Below are 15488 nucleotides of genomic sequence, written 5' to 3'. Positions count from 1 at the left end.
ACGGAATCAATTTTGATGATATTGTCTAAGTTCCTTATATATCCAACGTTAAAACAACACTAAACATGCATCTCTTCGACAATGTGATATACTTTTTGTAATTTGTAGGTGTACAATCTGCGGCGCTCGGCGGCTTTCAGAGAGAAGTGAAAAAGCTTACGGCACCTGGGATTCCCAGGCGGTCTTCCATCCAGGTACTAACCAGGCCCTGCTCTGCTTAGCTTCCGAGATCAGACGAGATCGGGCGGAACCAGAGAGGTATGGCCGTAAGCTGCTTTTTATCTTTTTCCTAATCCTTTATAATGCGTCAAAAAATTATGTCACGCCTGCCGTTGGCATCTTTGTGTGGGTTAAATAAGGGTATGCAAAGAAGGCTGTGACATCCTATGCCGAAAATTGGATGGACTAGAGAAGACCCGGCCAGGAGTCCCAGCCAATCGGTGGATGGCCATTGCAGTCCCCGCCACCTCAAATGGCCTGACGATGGTATGGACGTAAGCCACCTTTCATCTTCTTCCTATTGCATCTCTTCTACAATGTGAAATACTTTTTACAATTGTGTAGGTGTACAATCTGCGGCGCTGGGCGGCTTTCGGAGAGAGAAGTGAAAAAGCTTACGGCACCTGGGATTCCCAGGCGGTCTTCCATCCAGGTACTAACCAGGCCCTGCTCTGCTTAGCTTCCGAGATCAGACGAGATCGGGCGGAACCAGAGAGGTATGGCCGTAAGCTGCTTTTTATCTTTTTCCTAATCCTTTAGAACGTGTCAAAGATAATCAGAAGAGTTTCTTTTTCTAAAATTGAAGCAGTTCTTAGGATTGGCAAGAGAGGTTCCTAAAACCTGAAGGTAACTTTACTTTTCTTCACTGGCAATTCTAACATGTTGGGTTAGCACCTGTATTTCAACGGCTAAATTACAAACAAAAGTAGGCCAATTGTTAAATGTTGATCAACACTAATTTAGCAACCATGAAACGGAATCAATTTTGATGATATTGTCTAAGTTCCTTATATATCCAACGTTAAAACAACACTAAACATGCATCTCTTCGACAATGTGATATACTTTTTGTAATTTGTAGGTGTACAATCTGCGGCGCTCGGCGGCTTTCAGAGAGAAGTGAAAAAGCTTACGGCACCTGGGATTCCCAGGCGGTCTTCCATCCAGGTACTAACCAGGCCCTGCTCTGCTTAGCTTCCGAGATCAGACGAGATCGGGCGGAACCAGAGAGGTATGGCCGTAAGCTGCTTTTTATCTTTTTCCTAATCCTTTATAATGCGTCAAAAAATTATGTCACGCCTGCCGTTGGCATCTTTGTGTGGGTTAAATAAGGGTATGCAAAGAAGGCTGTGACATCCTATGCCGAAAATTGGATGGACTAGAGAAGACCCGGCCAGGAGTCCCAGCCAATCGGTGGATGGCCATTGCAGTCCCCGCCACCTCAAATGGCCTGACGATGGTATGGACGTAAGCCACCTTTCATCTTCTTCCTATTGCATCTCTTCTACAATGTGAAATACTTTTTACAATTGTGTAGGTGTACAATCTGCGGCGCTGGGCGGCTTTCGGAGAGAGAAGTGAAAAAGCTTACGGCACCTGGGATTCCCAGGCGGTCTTCCATCCAGGTACTAACCAGGCCCTGCTCTGCTTAGCTTCCGAGATCAGACGAGATCGGGCGGAACCAGAGAGGTATGGCCGTAAGCTGCTTTAATATCTTTTTCCTAATCCTTTAGAACGTGTCAAAGATAATCAGAAAAGTTTCTTTTTCTAAAATTGAAGCAGTTCTTAGGATTGGCAAGAGAGGTTCCTAAAACCTGAAGGTAACTTTACTTTTCTTCACTGGCAATTCTAACATGTTGGGTTAGCACCTGTATATCAACGGCTAAATTACAAACAAAAGTATGCCAATTGTTAAATGTTGATCAACACTAATTTAGCAACCATGAAACGGAATCAATTTTGATGATATTGTCTAAGTTCCTTATATATCCAACGTTAAAACAACACTAAACATGCATCTCTTCGACAATGTGATATACTTTTTGTAATTTGTAGGTGTACAATCTGCGGCGCTCGGCGGCTTTCAGAGAGAAGTGAAAAAGCTTACGGCACCTGGGATTCCCAGGCGGTCTTCCATCCAGGTACTAACCAGGCCCTGCTCTGCTTAGCTTCCGAGATCAGACGAGATCGGGCGGAACCAGAGAGGTATGGCCGTAAGCTGCTTTTTATCTTTTTCCTAATCCTTTATAATGCGTCAAAAAATTATGTCACGCCTGCCGTTGGCATCTTTGTGTGGGTTAAATAAGGGTATGCAAAGAAGGCTGTGACATCCTATGCCGAAAATTGGATGGACTAGAGAAGACCCGGCCAGGAGTCCCAGCCAATCGGTGGATGGCCATTGCAGTCCCCGCCACCTCAAATGGCCTGACGATGGTATGGACGTAAGCCACCTTTCATCTTCTTCCTATTGCATCTCTTCTACAATGTGAAATACTTTTTACAATTGTGTAGGTGTACAATCTGCGGCGCTGGGCGGCTTTCGGAGAGAGAAGTGAAAAAGCTTACGGCACCTGGGATTCCCAGGCGGTCTTCCATCCAGGTACTAACCAGGCCCTGCTCTGCTTAGCTTCCGAGATCAGACGAGATCGGGCGGAACCAGAGAGGTATGGCCGTAAGCTGCTTTTTATCTTTTTCCTAATCCTTTAGAACGTGTCAAAGATAATCAGAAGAGTTTCTTTTTCTAAAATTGAAGCAGTTCTTAGGATTGGCAAGAGAGGTTCCTAAAACCTGAAGGTAACTTTACTTTTCTTCACTGGCAATTCTAACATGTTGGGTTAGCACCTGTATTTCAACGGCTAAATTACAAACAAAAGTAGGCCAATTGTTAAATGTTGATCAACACTAATTTAGCAACCATGAAACGGAATCAATTTTGATGATATTGTCTAAGTTCCTTATATATCCAACGTTAAAACAACACTAAACATGCATCTCTTCGACAATGTGATATACTTTTTGTAATTTGTAGGTGTACAATCTGCGGCGCTCGGCGGCTTTCAGAGAGAAGTGAAAAAGCTTACGGCACCTGGGATTCCCAGGCGGTCTTCCATCCAGGTACTAACCAGGCCCTGCTCTGCTTAGCTTCCGAGATCAGACGAGATCGGGCGGAACCAGAGAGGTATGGCCGTAAGCTGCTTTTTATCTTTTTCCTAATCCTTTATAATGCGTCAAAAAATTATGTCACGCCTGCCGTTGGCATCTTTGTGTGGGTTAAATAAGGGTATGCAAAGAAGGCTGTGACATCCTATGCCGAAAATTGGATGGACTAGAGAAGACCCGGCCAGGAGTCCCAGCCAATCAGTGGATGGCCATTGCAGTCCCCGCCACCTCAAATGGCCTGACGATGGTATGGACGTAAGCCACCTTTCATCTTCTTCCTATTGCATCTCTTCTACAATGTGAAATACTTTTTACAATTGTGTAGGTGTACAATCTGCGGCGCTGGGCGGCTTTCGGAGAGAGAAGTGAAAAAGCTTACGGCACCTGGGATTCCCAGGCGGTCTTCCATCCAGGTACTAACCAGGCCCTGCTCTGCTTAGCTTCCGAGATCAGACGAGATCGGGCGGAACCAGAGAGGTATGGCCGTAAGCTGCTTTTTATCTTTTTCCTAATCCTTTAGAACGTGTCAAAGATAATCAGAAGAGTTTCTTTTTCTAAAATTGAAGCAGTTCTTAGGATTGGCAAGAGAGGTTCCTAAAACCTGAAGGTAACTTTACTTTTCTTCACTGGCAATTCTAACATGTTGGGTTAGCACCTGTATTTCAACGGCTAAATTACAAACAAAAGTAGGCCAATTGTTAAATGTTGATCAACACTAATTTAGCAACCATGAAACGGAATCAATTTTGATGATATTGTCTAAGTTCCTTATATATCCAACGTTAAAACAACACTAAACATGCATCTCTTCGACAATGTGATATACTTTTTGTAATTTGTAGGTGTACAATCTGCGGCGCTCGGCGGCTTTCAGAGAGAAGTGAAAAAGCTTACGGCACCTGGGATTCCCAGGCGGTCTTCCATCCAGGTACTAACCAGGCCCTGCTCTGCTTAGCTTCCGAGATCAGACGAGATCGGGCGGAACCAGAGAGGTATGGCCGTAAGCTGCTTTTTATCTTTTTCCTAATCCTTTATAATGCGTCAAAAAATTATGTCACGCCTGCCGTTGGCATCTTTGTGTGGGTTAAATAAGGGTATGCAAAGAAGGCTGTGACATCCTATGCCGAAAATTGGATGGACTAGAGAAGACCCGGCCAGGAGTCCCAGCCAATCGGTGGATGGCCATTGCAGTCCCCGCCACCTCAAATGGCCTGACGATGGTATGGACGTAAGCCACCTTTCATCTTCTTCCTATTGCATCTCTTCTACAATGTGAAATACTTTTTACAATTGTGTAGGTGTACAATCTGCGGCGCTGGGCGGCTTTCGGAGAGAGAAGTGAAAAAGCTTACGGCACCTGGGATTCCCAGGCGGTCTTCCATCCAGGTACTAACCAGGCCCTGCTCTGCTTAGCTTCCGAGATCAGACGAGATCGGGCGGAACCAGAGAGGTATGGCCGTAAGCTGCTTTAATATCTTTTTCCTAATCCTTTAGAACGTGTCAAAGATAATCAGAAAAGTTTCTTTTTCTAAAATTGAAGCAGTTCTTAGGATTGGCAAGAGAGGTTCCTAAAACCTGAAGGTAACTTTACTTTTCTTCACTGGCAATTCTAACATGTTGGGTTAGCACCTGTATTTCAACGGCTAAATTACAAACAAAAGTATGCCAATTGTTAAATGTTGATCAACACTAATTTAGCAACCATGAAACGGAATCAATTTTGATGATATTGTCTAAGTTCCTTATATATCCAACGTTAAAACAACACTAAACATGCATCTCTTCGACAATGTGATGTACTTTTTGTAATTTGTAGGTGTACAATCTGCGGCGCTCGGCGGCTTTCAGAGAGAAGTGAAAAAGCTTACGGCACCTGGGATTCCCAGGCGGTCTTCCATCCAGGTACTAACCAGGCCCTGCTCTGCTTAGCTTCCGAGATCAGACGAGATCGGGCGGAACCAGAGAGGTATGGCCGTAAGCTGCTTTTTATCTTTTTCCTAATCCTTTATAATGCGTCAAAAAATTATGTCACGCCTGCCGTTGGCATCTTTGTGTGGGTTAAATAAGGGTATGCAAAGAAGGCTGTGACATCCTATGCCGAAAATTGGATGGACTAGAGAAGACCCGGCCAGGAGTCCCAGCCAATCGGTGGATGGCCATTGCAGTCCCCGCCACCTCAAATGGCCTGACGATGGTATGGACGTAAGCCACCTTTCATCTTCTTCCTATTGCATCTCTTCTACAATGTGAAATACTTTTTACAATTGTGTAGGTGTACAATCTGCGGCGCTGGGCGGCTTTCGGAGAGAGAAGTGAAAAAGCTTACGGCACCTGGGATTCCCAGGCGGTCTTCCATCCAGGTACTAACCAGGCCCTGCTCTGCTTAGCTTCCGAGATCAGACGAGATCGGGCGGAACCAGAGAGGTATGGCCGTAAGCTGCTTTTTATCTTTTTCCTAATCCTTTAGAACGTGTCAAAGATAATCAGAAGAGTTTCTTTTTCTAAAATTGAAGCAGTTCTTAGGATTGGCAAGAGAGGTTCCTAAAACCTGAAGGTAACTTTACTTTTCTTCACTGGCAATTCTAACATGTTGGGTTAGCACCTGTATTTCAACGGCTAAATTACAAACAAAAGTAGGCCAATTGTTAAATGTTGATCAACACTAATTTAGCAACCATGAAACGGAATCAATTTTGATGATATTGTCTAAGTTCCTTATATATCCAACGTTAAAACAACACTAAACATGCATCTCTTCGACAATGTGATATACTTTTTGTAATTTGTAGGTGTACAATCTGCGGCGCTCGGCGGCTTTCAGAGAGAAGTGAAAAAGCTTACGGCACCTGGGATTCCCAGGCGGTCTTCCATCCAGGTACTAACCAGGCCCTGCTCTGCTTAGCTTCCGAGATCAGACGAGATCGGGCGGAACCAGAGAGGTATGGCCGTAAGCTGCTTTTTATCTTTTTCCTAATCCTTTATAATGCGTCAAAAAATTATGTCACGCCTGCCGTTGGCATCTTTGTGTGGGTTAAATAAGGGTATGCAAAGAAGGCTGTGACATCCTATGCCGAAAATTGGATGGACTAGAGAAGACCCGCCCAGGAGTCCCAGCCAATCGGTGGATGGCCATTGCAGTCCCCGCCACCTCAAATGGCCTGACGATGGTATGGACGTAAGCCACCTTTCATCTTCTTCCTATTGCATCTCTTCTACAATGTGAAATACTTTTTACAATTGTGTAGGTGTACAATCTGCGGCGCTGGGCGGCTTTCGGAGAGAGAAGTGAAAAAGCTTACGGCACCTGGGATTCCCAGGCGGTCTTCCATCCAGGTACTAACCAGTCCCTGCTCTGCTTAGCTTCCGAGATCAGACGAGATCGGGCGGAACCAGAGAGGTATGGCCGTAAGCTGCTTTTTATCTTTTTCCTAATCCTTTAGAACGTGTCAAAGATAATCAGAAAAGTTTCTTTTTCTAAAATTGAAGCAGTTCTTAGGATTGGCAAGAGAGGTTCCTAAAACCTGAAGGTAACTTTACTTTTCTTCACTGGCAATTCTAACATGTTGGGTTAGCACCTGTATTTCAACGGCTAAATTACAAACAAAAGTATGCCAATTGTTAAATGTTGATCAACACTAATTTAGCAACCATGAAACGGAATCAATTTTGATGATATTGTCTAAGTTCCTTATATATCCAACGTTAAAACAACACTAAACATGCATCTCTTCGACAATGTGATGTACTTTTTGTAATTTGTAGGTGTACAATCTGCGGCGCTCGGCGGCTTTCGGAGAGAGAAGTGAAAAAGCTTACGGCACCTGGGATTCCCAGGCGGTCTTCCATCCAGGTACTAACCAGGCCCTGCTCTGCTTAGCTTCCGAGATCAGACGAGATCGGGCGGAACCAGAGAGGTATGGCCGTAAGCTGCTTTTTATCTTTTTCCTAATCCTTTAGAACCTGTCAAAGATAATCAGAAGAGTTTCTTTTTCTAAAATTGAAGCAGTTCTTAGGATTGGCAAGAGAGGTTCCTAAAACCTGAAGGTAACTTTACTTTTCTTCATTGGCAATTCTAACATGTTGGGTTAGCACCTGTATTTCAACGGCTAAATTACAAACAAAAGTAGGCCAATTGTTAAATGTTGATCAACACTAATTTAGCAACCATGAAACGGAATCAATTTTGATGATATTGTCTAAGTTCCTTATATATCCAACGTTAAAACAACACTAAACATGCATCTCTTCGACAATGTGATATACTTTTTGTAATTTGTAGGTGTACAATCTGCGGCGCTCGGCGGCTTTCAGAGAGAAGTGAAAAAGCTTACGGCACCTGGGATTCCCAGGCGGTCTTCCATCCAGGTACTAACCAGGCCCTGCTCTGCTTAGCTTCCGAGATCAGACGAGATCGGGCGGAACCAGAGAGGTATGGCCGTAAGCTGCTTTTTATCTTTTTCCTAATCCTTTATAATGCGTCAAAAAATTATGTCACGCCTGCCGTTGGCATCTTTGTGTGGGTTAAATAAGGGTATGCAAAGAAGGCTGTGACATCCTATGCCGAAAATTGGATGGACTAGAGAAGACCCGGCCAGGAGTCCCAGCCAATCGGTGGATGGCCATTGCAGTCCCCGCCACCTCAAATGGCCTGACGATGGTATGGACGTAAGCCACCTTTCATCTTCTTCCTATTGCATCTCTTCTACAATGTGAAATACTTTTTACAATTGTGTAGGTGTACAATCTGCGGCGCTGGGCGGCTTTCGGAGAGAGAAGTGAAAAAGCTTACGGCACCTGGGATTCCCAGGCGGTCTTCCATCCAGGTACTAACCAGGCCCTGCTCTGCTTAGCTTCCGAGATCAGACGAGATCGGGCGGAACCAGAGAGGTATGGCCGTAAGCTGCTTTAATATCTTTTTCCTAATCCTTTAGAACGTGTCAAAGATAATCAGAAAAGTTTCTTTTTCTAAAATTGAAGCAGTTCTTAGGATTGGCAAGAGAGGTTCCTAAAACCTGAAGGTAACTTTACTTTTCTTCACTGGCAATTCTAACATGTTGGGTTAGCACCTGTATTTCAACGGCTAAATTACAAACAAAAGTATGCCAATTGTTAAATGTTGATCAACACTAATTTAGCAACCATGAAACGGAATCAATTTTGATGATATTGTCTAAGTTCCTTATATATCCAACGTTAAAACAACACTAAACATGCATCTCTTCGACAATGTGATGTACTTTTTGTAATTTGTAGGTGTACAATCTGCGGCGCTCGGCGGCTTTCAGAGAGAAGTGAAAAAGCTTACGGCACCTGGGATTCCCAGGCGGTCTTCCATCCAGGTACTAACCAGGCCCTGCTCTGCTTAGCTTCCGAGATCAGACGAGATCGGGCGGAACCAGAGAGGTATGGCCGTAAGCTGCTTTTTATCTTTTTCCTAATCCTTTATAATGCGTCAAAAAATTATGTCACGCCTGCCGTTGGCATCTTTGTGTGGGTTAAATAAGGGTATGCAAAGAAGGCTGTGACATCCTATGCCGAAAATTGGATGGACTAGAGAAGACCCGCCCAGGAGTCCCAGCCAATCGGTGGATGGCCATTGCAGTCCCCGCCACCTCAAATGGCCTGACGATGGTATGGACGTAAGCCACCTTTCATCTTCTTCCTATTGCATCTCTTCTACAATGTGAAATACTTTTTACAATTGTGTAGGTGTACAATCTGCGGCGCTGGGCGGCTTTCGGAGAGAGAAGTGAAAAAGCTTACGGCACCTGGGATTCCCAGGCGGTCTTCCATCCAGGTACTAACCAGGCCCTGCTCTGCTTAGCTTCCGAGATCAGACGAGATCGGGCGGAACCAGAGAGGTATGGCCGTAAGCTGCTTTTTATCTTTTTCCTAATCCTTTAGAACGTGTCAAAGATAATCAGAAGAGTTTCTTTTTCTAAAATTGAAGCAGTTCTTAGGATTGGCAAGAGAGGTTCCTAAAACCTGAAGGTAACTTTACTTTTCTTCACTGGCAATTCTAACATGTTGGGTTAGCACCTGTATTTCAACGGCTAAATTACAAACAAAAGTAGGCCAATTGTTAAATGTTGATCAACACTAATTTAGCAACCATGAAACGGAATCAATTTTGATGATATTGTCTAAGTTCCTTATATATCCAACGTTAAAACAACACTAAACATGCATCTCTTCGACAATGTGATATACTTTTTGTAATTTGTAGGTGTACAATCTGCGGCGCTCGGCGGCTTTCAGAGAGAAGTGAAAAAGCTTACGGCACCTGGGATTCCCAGGCGGTCTTCCATCCAGGTACTAACCAGGCCCTGCTCTGCTTAGCTTCCGAGATCAGACGAGATCGGGCGGAACCAGAGAGGTATGGCCGTAAGCTGCTTTTTATCTTTTTCCTAATCCTTTATAATGCGTCAAAAAATTATGTCACGCCTGCCGTTGGCATCTTTGTGTGGGTTAAATAAGGGTATGCAAAGAAGGCTGTGACATCCTATGCCGAAAATTGGATGGACTAGAGAAGACCCGCCCAGGAGTCCCAGCCAATCGGTGGATGGCCATTGCAGTCCCCGCCACCTCAAATGGCCTGACGATGGTATGGACGTAAGCCACCTTTCATCTTCTTCCTATTGCATCTCTTCTACAATGTGAAATACTTTTTACAATTGTGTAGGTGTACAATCTGCGGCGCTGGGCGGCTTTCGGAGAGAGAAGTGAAAAAGCTTACGGCACCTGGGATTCCCAGGCGGTCTTCCATCCAGGTACTAACCAGGCCCTGCTCTGCTTAGCTTCCGAGATCAGACGAGATCGGGCGGAACCAGAGAGGTATGGCCGTAAGCTGCTTTTTATCTTTTTCCTAATCCTTTATAATGCGTCAAAAAATTATGTCACGCCTGCCGTTGGCATCTTTGTGTGGGTTAAATAAGGGTATGCAAAGAAGGCTGTGATATCCTATGCCGAAAATTGGATGGACTAGAGAAGACCCGCCCAGGAGTCCCAGCCAATCGGTGGATGGCCATTGCAGTCCCCGCCACCTCAAATGGCCTGACGATGGTATGGACGTAAGCCACCTTTCATCTTCTTCCTATTGCATCTCTTCTACAATGTGAAATACTTTTTACAATTGTGTAGGTGTACAATCTGCGGCGCTGGGCGGCTTTCGGAGAGAGAAGTGAAAAAGCTTACGGCACCTGGGATTCCCAGGCGGTCTTCCATCCAGGTACTAACCAGGCCCTGCTCTGCTTAGCTTCCGAGATCAGACAAAATCGGGCGGAACCAGAGAGGTATGGCCGTACGCTGCTTTTTATCTTTTTCCTAATCCTTTAAAACGTGTCAAAGATAATCAGAAGAGTTTCTTTTTCTAAAATTGAAGCAGTTCTTAGGATTGGCAAGAGAGGTTCCTAAAACCTGAAGGTAACTTTACTTTTCTTCACTGGCAATTCTAACATGTTGGGTTAGCACCTGTATTTCAACGGCTAAATTACAAACAAAAGTAGGCCAATTGTTAAATGTTGATCAACACTAATTTAGCAACCATGAAACGGAATCAATTTTGATGATATTGTCTAAGTTCCTTATATATCCAACGTTAAAACAACACTAAACATGCATCTCTTCGACAATGTGATATACTTTTTGTAATTTGTAGGTGTACAATCTGCGGCGCTCGGCGGCTTTCAGAGAGAAGTGAAAAAGCTTACGGCACCTGGGATTCCCAGGCGGTCTTCCATCCAGGTACTAAGCAGGCCCTGCTCTGCTTAGCTTCCGAGATCAGACGAGATCGGGCGGAACCAGAGAGGTATGGCCGTAAGCTGCTTTTTATCTTTTTCCTAATCCTTTAGAACGTGTCAAAGATAATCAGAAGAGTTTCTTTTTCTAAAATTGAAGCAGTTCTTAGGATTGGCAAGAGAGGTTCCTAAAACCTGAAGGTAACTTTACTTTTCTTCACTGGCAATTCTAACATGTTGGGTTAGCACCTGTATTTCAACGGCTAAATTACAAACAAAAGTATGCCAATTGTTAAATGTTGATCAACACTAATTTAGCAACCATGAAACGGAATCAATTTTGATGATATTGTCTAAGTTCCTTATATATCCAACGTTAAAACAACACTAAACATGCATCTCTTCGACAATGTGATGTACTTTTTGTAATTTGTAGGTGTACAATCTGCGGCGCTCGGCAGCTTTCAGAGAGAAGTGAAAAGCTTACGGCACCTGGGATTCCCAGGCGGTCTTCCATCCAGGTACTAACCAGGCCCTGCTCTGCTTAGCTTCCGAGATCAGACGAGATCGGGCGGAACCAGAGAGGTATGGCCGTAAGCTGCTTTTTATCTTTTTCCTAATCCTTTATAATGCGTCAAAAAATTATGTCACGCCTGCCGTTGGCATCTTTGTGTGGGTTAAATAAGGGTATGCAAAGAAGGCTGTGACATCCTATGCCGAAAATTGGATGGACTAGAGAAGACCCGCCCAGGAGTCCCAGCCAATCGGTGGATGGCCATTGCAGTCCCCGCCACCTCAAATGGCCTGACGATGGTATGGACGTAAGCCACCTTTCATCTTCTTCCTATTGCATCTCTTCTACAATGTGAAATACTTTTTACAATTGTGTAGGTGTACAATCTGCGGCGCTGGGCGGCTTTCGGAGAGAGAAGTGAAAAAGCTTACGGCACCTGGGATTCCCAGGCGGTCTTCCATCCAGGTACTAACCAGGCCCTGCTCTGCTTAGCTTCCGAGATCAGACGAGATCGGGCGGAACCAGAGAGGTATGGCCGTAAGCTGCTTTAATATCTTTTTCCTAATCCTTTAGAACGTGTCAAAGATAATCAGAAAAGTTTCTTTTTCTAAAATTGAAGCAGTTCTTAGGATTGGCAAGAGAGGTTCCTAAAACCTGAAGGTAACTTTACTTTTCTTCACTGGCAATTCTAACATGTTGGGTTAGCACCTGTATTTCAACGGCTAAATTACAAACAAAAGTAGGCCAATTGTTAAATGTTGATCAACACTAATTTAGCAACCATGAAACGGAATCAATTTTGATGATATTGTCTAAGTTCCTTATATATCCAACGTTAAAACAACACTAAACATGCATCTCTTCGACAATGTGATATACTTTTTGTAATTTGTAGGTGTACAATCTGCGGCGCTCGGCGGCTTTCAGAGAGAAGTGAAAAAGCTTACGGCACCTGGGATTCCCAGGCGGTCTTCCATCCAGGTACTAACCAGGCCCTGCTCTGCTTAGCTTCCGAGATCAGACGAGATCGGGCGGAACCAGAGAGGTATGGCCGTAAGCTGCTTTTTATCTTTTTCCTAATCCTTTATAATGCGTCAAAAAATTATGTCACGCCTGCCGTTGGCATCTTTGTGTGGGTTAAATAAGGGTATGCAAAGAAGGCTGTGACATCCTATGCCGAAAATTGGATGGACTAGAGAAGACCCGCCCAGGAGTCCCAGCCAATCGGTGGATGGCCATTGCAGTCCCCGCCACCTCAAATGGCCTGACGATGGTATGGACGTAAGCCACCTTTCATCTTCTTCCTATTGCATCTCTTCTACAATGTGAAATACTTTTTACAATTGTGTAGGTGTACAATCTGCGGCGCTGGGCGGCTTTCGGAGAGAGAAGTGAAAAAGCTTACGGCACCTGGGATTCCCAGGCGGTCTTCCATCCAGGTACTAACCAGGCCCTGCTCTGCTTAGCTTCCGAGATCAGACGAGATCGGGCGGAACCAGAGAGGTATGGCCGTAAGCTGCTTTAATATCTTTTTCCTAATCCTTTAGAACGTGTCAAAGATAATCAGAAAAGTTTCTTTTTCTAAAATTGAAGCAGTTCTTAGGATTGGCAAGAGAGGTTCCTAAAACCTGAAGGTAACTTTACTTTTCTTCACTGGCAATTCTAACATGTTGGGTTAGCACCTGTATTTCAACGGCTAAATTACAAACAAAAGTAGGCCAATTGTTAAATGTTGATCAACACTAATTTAGCAACCATGAAACGGAATCAATTTTGATGATATTGTCTAAGTTCCTTATATATCCAACGTTAAAACAACACTAAACATGCATCTCTTCGACAATGTGATATACTTTTTGTAATTTGTAGGTGTACAATCTGCGGCGCTCGGCGGCTTTCAGAGAGAAGTGAAAAAGCTTACGGCACCTGGGATTCCCAGGCGGTCTTCCATCCAGGTACTAACCAGGCCCTGCTCTGCTTAGCTTCCGAGATCAGACGAGATCGGGCGGAACCAGAGAGGTATGGCCGTAAGCTGCTTTTTATCTTTTTCCTAATCCTTTATAATGCGTCAAAAAATTATGTCACGCCTGCCGTTGGCATCTTTGTGTGGGTTAAATAAGGGTATGCAAAGAAGGCTGTGACATCCTATGCCGAAAATTGGATGGACTAGAGAAGACCCGCCCAGGAGTCCCAGCCAATCGGTGGATGGCCATTGCAGTCCCCGCCACCTCAAATGGCCTGACGATGGTATGGACGTAAGCCACCTTTCATCTTCTTCCTATTGCATCTCTTCTACAATGTGAAATACTTTTTACAATTGTGTAGGTGTACAATCTGCGGCGCTGGGCGGCTTTCGGAGAGAGAAGTGAAAAAGCTTACGGCACCTGGGATTCCCAGGCGGTCTTCCATCCAGGTACTAACCAGGCCCTGCTCTGCTTAGCTTCCGAGATCAGACGAGATCGGGCGGAACCAGAGAGGTATGGCCGTAAGCTGCTTTAATATCTTTTTCCTAATCCTTTAGAACGTGTCAAAGATAATCAGAAAAGTTTCTTTTTCTAAAATTGAAGCAGTTCTTAGGATTGGCAAGAGAGGTTCCTAAAACCTGAAGGTAACTTTACTTTTCTTCACTGGCAATTCTAACATGTTGGGTTAGCACCTGTATTTCAACGGCTAAATTACAAACAAAAGTAGGCCAATTGTTAAATGTTGATCAACACTAATTTAGCAACCATGAAACGGAATCAATTTTGATGATATTGTCTAAGTTCCTTATATATCCAACGTTAAAACAACACTAAACATGCATCTCTTCGACAATGTGATGTACTTTTTGTAATTTGTAGGTGTACAATCTGCGGCGCTCGGCAGCTTTCAGAGAGAAGTGAAAAAGCTTACGGCACCTGGGATTCCCAGGCGGTCTTCCATCCAGGTACTAACCAGGCCCTGCTCTGCTTAGCTTCCGAGATCAGACGAGATCGGGCGGAACCAGAGAGGTATGGCCGTAAGCTGCTTTTTATCTTTTTCCTAATCCTTTATAATGCGTCAAAAAATTATGTCACGCCTGCCGTTGGCATCTTTGTGTGGGTTAAATAAGGGTATGCAAAGAAGGCTGTGACATCCTATGCCGAAAATTGGATGGACTAGAGAAGACCCGGCCAGGAGTCCCAGCCAATCGGTGGATGGCCATTGCAGTCCCCGCCACCTCAAATGGCCTGACGATGGTATGGACGTAAGCCACCTTTCATCTTCTTCCTATTGCATCTCTTCTACAATGTGAAATACTTTTTACAATTGTGTAGGTGTACAATCTGCGGCGCTGGGCGGCTTTCGGAGAGAGAAGTGAAAAAGCTTACGGCACCTGGGATTCCCAGGCGGTCTTCCATCCAGGTACTAACCAGGCCCTGCTCTGCTTAGCTTCCGAGATCAGACGAGATCGGGCGGAACCAGAGAGGTATGGCCGTAAGCTGCTTTAATATCTTTTTCCTAATCCTTTAGAACGTGTCAAAGATAATCAGAAAAGTTTCTTTTTCTAAAATTGAAGCAGTTCTTAGGATTGGCAAGAGAGGTTCCTAAAACCTGAAGGTAACTTTACTTTTCTTCACTGGCAATTCTAACATGTTGGGTTAGCACCTGTATTTCAACGGCTAAATTACAAACAAAAGTATGCCAATTGTTAAATGTTGATCAACACTAATTTAGCAACCATGAAACGGAATCAATTTTGATGATATTGTCTAAGTTCCTTATATATCCAACGTTAAAACAACACTAAACATGCATCTCTTCGACAATGTGATGTACTTTTTGTAATTTGTAGGTGTACAATCTGCGGCGCTCGGCGGCTTTCAGAGAGAAGTGAAAAAGCTTACGGCACCTGGGATTCCCAGGCGGTCTTCCATCCAGGTACTAACCAGGCCCTGCTCTGCTTAGCTTCCGAGATCAGACGAGATCGGGCGGAACCAGAGAGGTATGGCCGTAAGCTGCTTTTTATCTTTTTCCTAATCCTTTATAATGCGTCAAAAAATTATGTCACGCCTGCCGTTGGCATCTTTGTGTGGGTTAAATAAGGGTATGCAAAG

General features: G+C 44.3%; 32 non-coding genes across 32 annotated transcripts; all 32 read right to left on the bottom strand.

Moving 5' to 3' along the window:
- Nucleotides 1–153: 153 nt before the first annotated feature.
- LOC134104725 (5S ribosomal RNA) lies at nucleotides 154–272 on the bottom strand. Its single transcript, XR_009942113.1, has one exon. It is a non-coding gene; the product is annotated as a 5S ribosomal RNA (ribosomal RNA).
- Nucleotides 273–611: 339 nt separating this feature from the next.
- Nucleotides 612–730, bottom strand: LOC134104724 (5S ribosomal RNA). Its single transcript, XR_009942112.1, has one exon. It is a non-coding gene; the product is annotated as a 5S ribosomal RNA (ribosomal RNA).
- A 396-nt stretch (nucleotides 731–1126) lies between these two features.
- Nucleotides 1127–1245, bottom strand: LOC134104722 (5S ribosomal RNA). Its single transcript, XR_009942110.1, has one exon. It is a non-coding gene; the product is annotated as a 5S ribosomal RNA (ribosomal RNA).
- A 339-nt stretch (nucleotides 1246–1584) lies between these two features.
- Nucleotides 1585–1703, bottom strand: LOC134104720 (5S ribosomal RNA). The gene has a single exon (XR_009942109.1). It is a non-coding gene; the product is annotated as a 5S ribosomal RNA (ribosomal RNA).
- A 397-nt stretch (nucleotides 1704–2100) lies between these two features.
- LOC134104719 (5S ribosomal RNA) lies at nucleotides 2101–2219 on the bottom strand. Its single transcript, XR_009942108.1, has one exon. It is a non-coding gene; the product is annotated as a 5S ribosomal RNA (ribosomal RNA).
- A 339-nt stretch (nucleotides 2220–2558) lies between these two features.
- LOC134104718 (5S ribosomal RNA) lies at nucleotides 2559–2677 on the bottom strand. The gene has a single exon (XR_009942107.1). It is a non-coding gene; the product is annotated as a 5S ribosomal RNA (ribosomal RNA).
- Nucleotides 2678–3073: 396 nt separating this feature from the next.
- Nucleotides 3074–3192, bottom strand: LOC134104717 (5S ribosomal RNA). The gene has a single exon (XR_009942106.1). It is a non-coding gene; the product is annotated as a 5S ribosomal RNA (ribosomal RNA).
- A 339-nt stretch (nucleotides 3193–3531) lies between these two features.
- LOC134104716 (5S ribosomal RNA) lies at nucleotides 3532–3650 on the bottom strand. Its single transcript, XR_009942105.1, has one exon. It is a non-coding gene; the product is annotated as a 5S ribosomal RNA (ribosomal RNA).
- A 396-nt stretch (nucleotides 3651–4046) lies between these two features.
- LOC134104715 (5S ribosomal RNA) lies at nucleotides 4047–4165 on the bottom strand. Its single transcript, XR_009942104.1, has one exon. It is a non-coding gene; the product is annotated as a 5S ribosomal RNA (ribosomal RNA).
- Nucleotides 4166–4504: 339 nt separating this feature from the next.
- LOC134104714 (5S ribosomal RNA) lies at nucleotides 4505–4623 on the bottom strand. Its single transcript, XR_009942103.1, has one exon. It is a non-coding gene; the product is annotated as a 5S ribosomal RNA (ribosomal RNA).
- A 397-nt stretch (nucleotides 4624–5020) lies between these two features.
- LOC134104713 (5S ribosomal RNA) lies at nucleotides 5021–5139 on the bottom strand. The gene has a single exon (XR_009942102.1). It is a non-coding gene; the product is annotated as a 5S ribosomal RNA (ribosomal RNA).
- Nucleotides 5140–5478: 339 nt separating this feature from the next.
- LOC134104712 (5S ribosomal RNA) lies at nucleotides 5479–5597 on the bottom strand. Its single transcript, XR_009942101.1, has one exon. It is a non-coding gene; the product is annotated as a 5S ribosomal RNA (ribosomal RNA).
- A 396-nt stretch (nucleotides 5598–5993) lies between these two features.
- LOC134104709 (5S ribosomal RNA) lies at nucleotides 5994–6112 on the bottom strand. Its single transcript, XR_009942099.1, has one exon. It is a non-coding gene; the product is annotated as a 5S ribosomal RNA (ribosomal RNA).
- Nucleotides 6113–6451: 339 nt separating this feature from the next.
- LOC134104991 (5S ribosomal RNA) lies at nucleotides 6452–6570 on the bottom strand. Its single transcript, XR_009942355.1, has one exon. It is a non-coding gene; the product is annotated as a 5S ribosomal RNA (ribosomal RNA).
- Nucleotides 6571–6968: 398 nt separating this feature from the next.
- On the bottom strand, nucleotides 6969–7087 carry LOC134104708 (5S ribosomal RNA). Its single transcript, XR_009942098.1, has one exon. It is a non-coding gene; the product is annotated as a 5S ribosomal RNA (ribosomal RNA).
- A 396-nt stretch (nucleotides 7088–7483) lies between these two features.
- On the bottom strand, nucleotides 7484–7602 carry LOC134104707 (5S ribosomal RNA). The gene has a single exon (XR_009942097.1). It is a non-coding gene; the product is annotated as a 5S ribosomal RNA (ribosomal RNA).
- A 339-nt stretch (nucleotides 7603–7941) lies between these two features.
- On the bottom strand, nucleotides 7942–8060 carry LOC134104706 (5S ribosomal RNA). The gene has a single exon (XR_009942096.1). It is a non-coding gene; the product is annotated as a 5S ribosomal RNA (ribosomal RNA).
- A 397-nt stretch (nucleotides 8061–8457) lies between these two features.
- On the bottom strand, nucleotides 8458–8576 carry LOC134104705 (5S ribosomal RNA). The gene has a single exon (XR_009942095.1). It is a non-coding gene; the product is annotated as a 5S ribosomal RNA (ribosomal RNA).
- Nucleotides 8577–8915: 339 nt separating this feature from the next.
- Nucleotides 8916–9034, bottom strand: LOC134104704 (5S ribosomal RNA). Its single transcript, XR_009942094.1, has one exon. It is a non-coding gene; the product is annotated as a 5S ribosomal RNA (ribosomal RNA).
- A 396-nt stretch (nucleotides 9035–9430) lies between these two features.
- On the bottom strand, nucleotides 9431–9549 carry LOC134104703 (5S ribosomal RNA). Its single transcript, XR_009942093.1, has one exon. It is a non-coding gene; the product is annotated as a 5S ribosomal RNA (ribosomal RNA).
- Nucleotides 9550–9888: 339 nt separating this feature from the next.
- Nucleotides 9889–10007, bottom strand: LOC134104702 (5S ribosomal RNA). The gene has a single exon (XR_009942092.1). It is a non-coding gene; the product is annotated as a 5S ribosomal RNA (ribosomal RNA).
- A 339-nt stretch (nucleotides 10008–10346) lies between these two features.
- On the bottom strand, nucleotides 10347–10465 carry LOC134105020 (5S ribosomal RNA). Its single transcript, XR_009942382.1, has one exon. It is a non-coding gene; the product is annotated as a 5S ribosomal RNA (ribosomal RNA).
- Nucleotides 10466–10861: 396 nt separating this feature from the next.
- On the bottom strand, nucleotides 10862–10980 carry LOC134104952 (5S ribosomal RNA). The gene has a single exon (XR_009942319.1). It is a non-coding gene; the product is annotated as a 5S ribosomal RNA (ribosomal RNA).
- A 395-nt stretch (nucleotides 10981–11375) lies between these two features.
- Nucleotides 11376–11494, bottom strand: LOC134104701 (5S ribosomal RNA). The gene has a single exon (XR_009942091.1). It is a non-coding gene; the product is annotated as a 5S ribosomal RNA (ribosomal RNA).
- Nucleotides 11495–11833: 339 nt separating this feature from the next.
- LOC134104700 (5S ribosomal RNA) lies at nucleotides 11834–11952 on the bottom strand. Its single transcript, XR_009942090.1, has one exon. It is a non-coding gene; the product is annotated as a 5S ribosomal RNA (ribosomal RNA).
- Nucleotides 11953–12349: 397 nt separating this feature from the next.
- Nucleotides 12350–12468, bottom strand: LOC134104697 (5S ribosomal RNA). The gene has a single exon (XR_009942088.1). It is a non-coding gene; the product is annotated as a 5S ribosomal RNA (ribosomal RNA).
- A 339-nt stretch (nucleotides 12469–12807) lies between these two features.
- LOC134104696 (5S ribosomal RNA) lies at nucleotides 12808–12926 on the bottom strand. Its single transcript, XR_009942087.1, has one exon. It is a non-coding gene; the product is annotated as a 5S ribosomal RNA (ribosomal RNA).
- A 397-nt stretch (nucleotides 12927–13323) lies between these two features.
- On the bottom strand, nucleotides 13324–13442 carry LOC134104695 (5S ribosomal RNA). Its single transcript, XR_009942086.1, has one exon. It is a non-coding gene; the product is annotated as a 5S ribosomal RNA (ribosomal RNA).
- A 339-nt stretch (nucleotides 13443–13781) lies between these two features.
- Nucleotides 13782–13900, bottom strand: LOC134104694 (5S ribosomal RNA). Its single transcript, XR_009942085.1, has one exon. It is a non-coding gene; the product is annotated as a 5S ribosomal RNA (ribosomal RNA).
- A 397-nt stretch (nucleotides 13901–14297) lies between these two features.
- Nucleotides 14298–14416, bottom strand: LOC134104693 (5S ribosomal RNA). The gene has a single exon (XR_009942084.1). It is a non-coding gene; the product is annotated as a 5S ribosomal RNA (ribosomal RNA).
- Nucleotides 14417–14755: 339 nt separating this feature from the next.
- On the bottom strand, nucleotides 14756–14874 carry LOC134104692 (5S ribosomal RNA). Its single transcript, XR_009942083.1, has one exon. It is a non-coding gene; the product is annotated as a 5S ribosomal RNA (ribosomal RNA).
- Nucleotides 14875–15271: 397 nt separating this feature from the next.
- LOC134104691 (5S ribosomal RNA) lies at nucleotides 15272–15390 on the bottom strand. The gene has a single exon (XR_009942082.1). It is a non-coding gene; the product is annotated as a 5S ribosomal RNA (ribosomal RNA).
- Between the last annotated feature and the right edge of the window lie 98 nt (nucleotides 15391–15488).

This window comes from Pungitius pungitius, chromosome 14 (genome assembly GCF_949316345.1).
Source record: "Pungitius pungitius chromosome 14, fPunPun2.1, whole genome shotgun sequence".
NCBI classification, from domain to species: domain Eukaryota; kingdom Metazoa; phylum Chordata; class Actinopteri; order Perciformes; family Gasterosteidae; genus Pungitius; species Pungitius pungitius.
The sequence above is the reverse complement of the archived record's forward strand: the minus strand, read 5'-3'. Positions and strand labels throughout refer to the sequence as shown.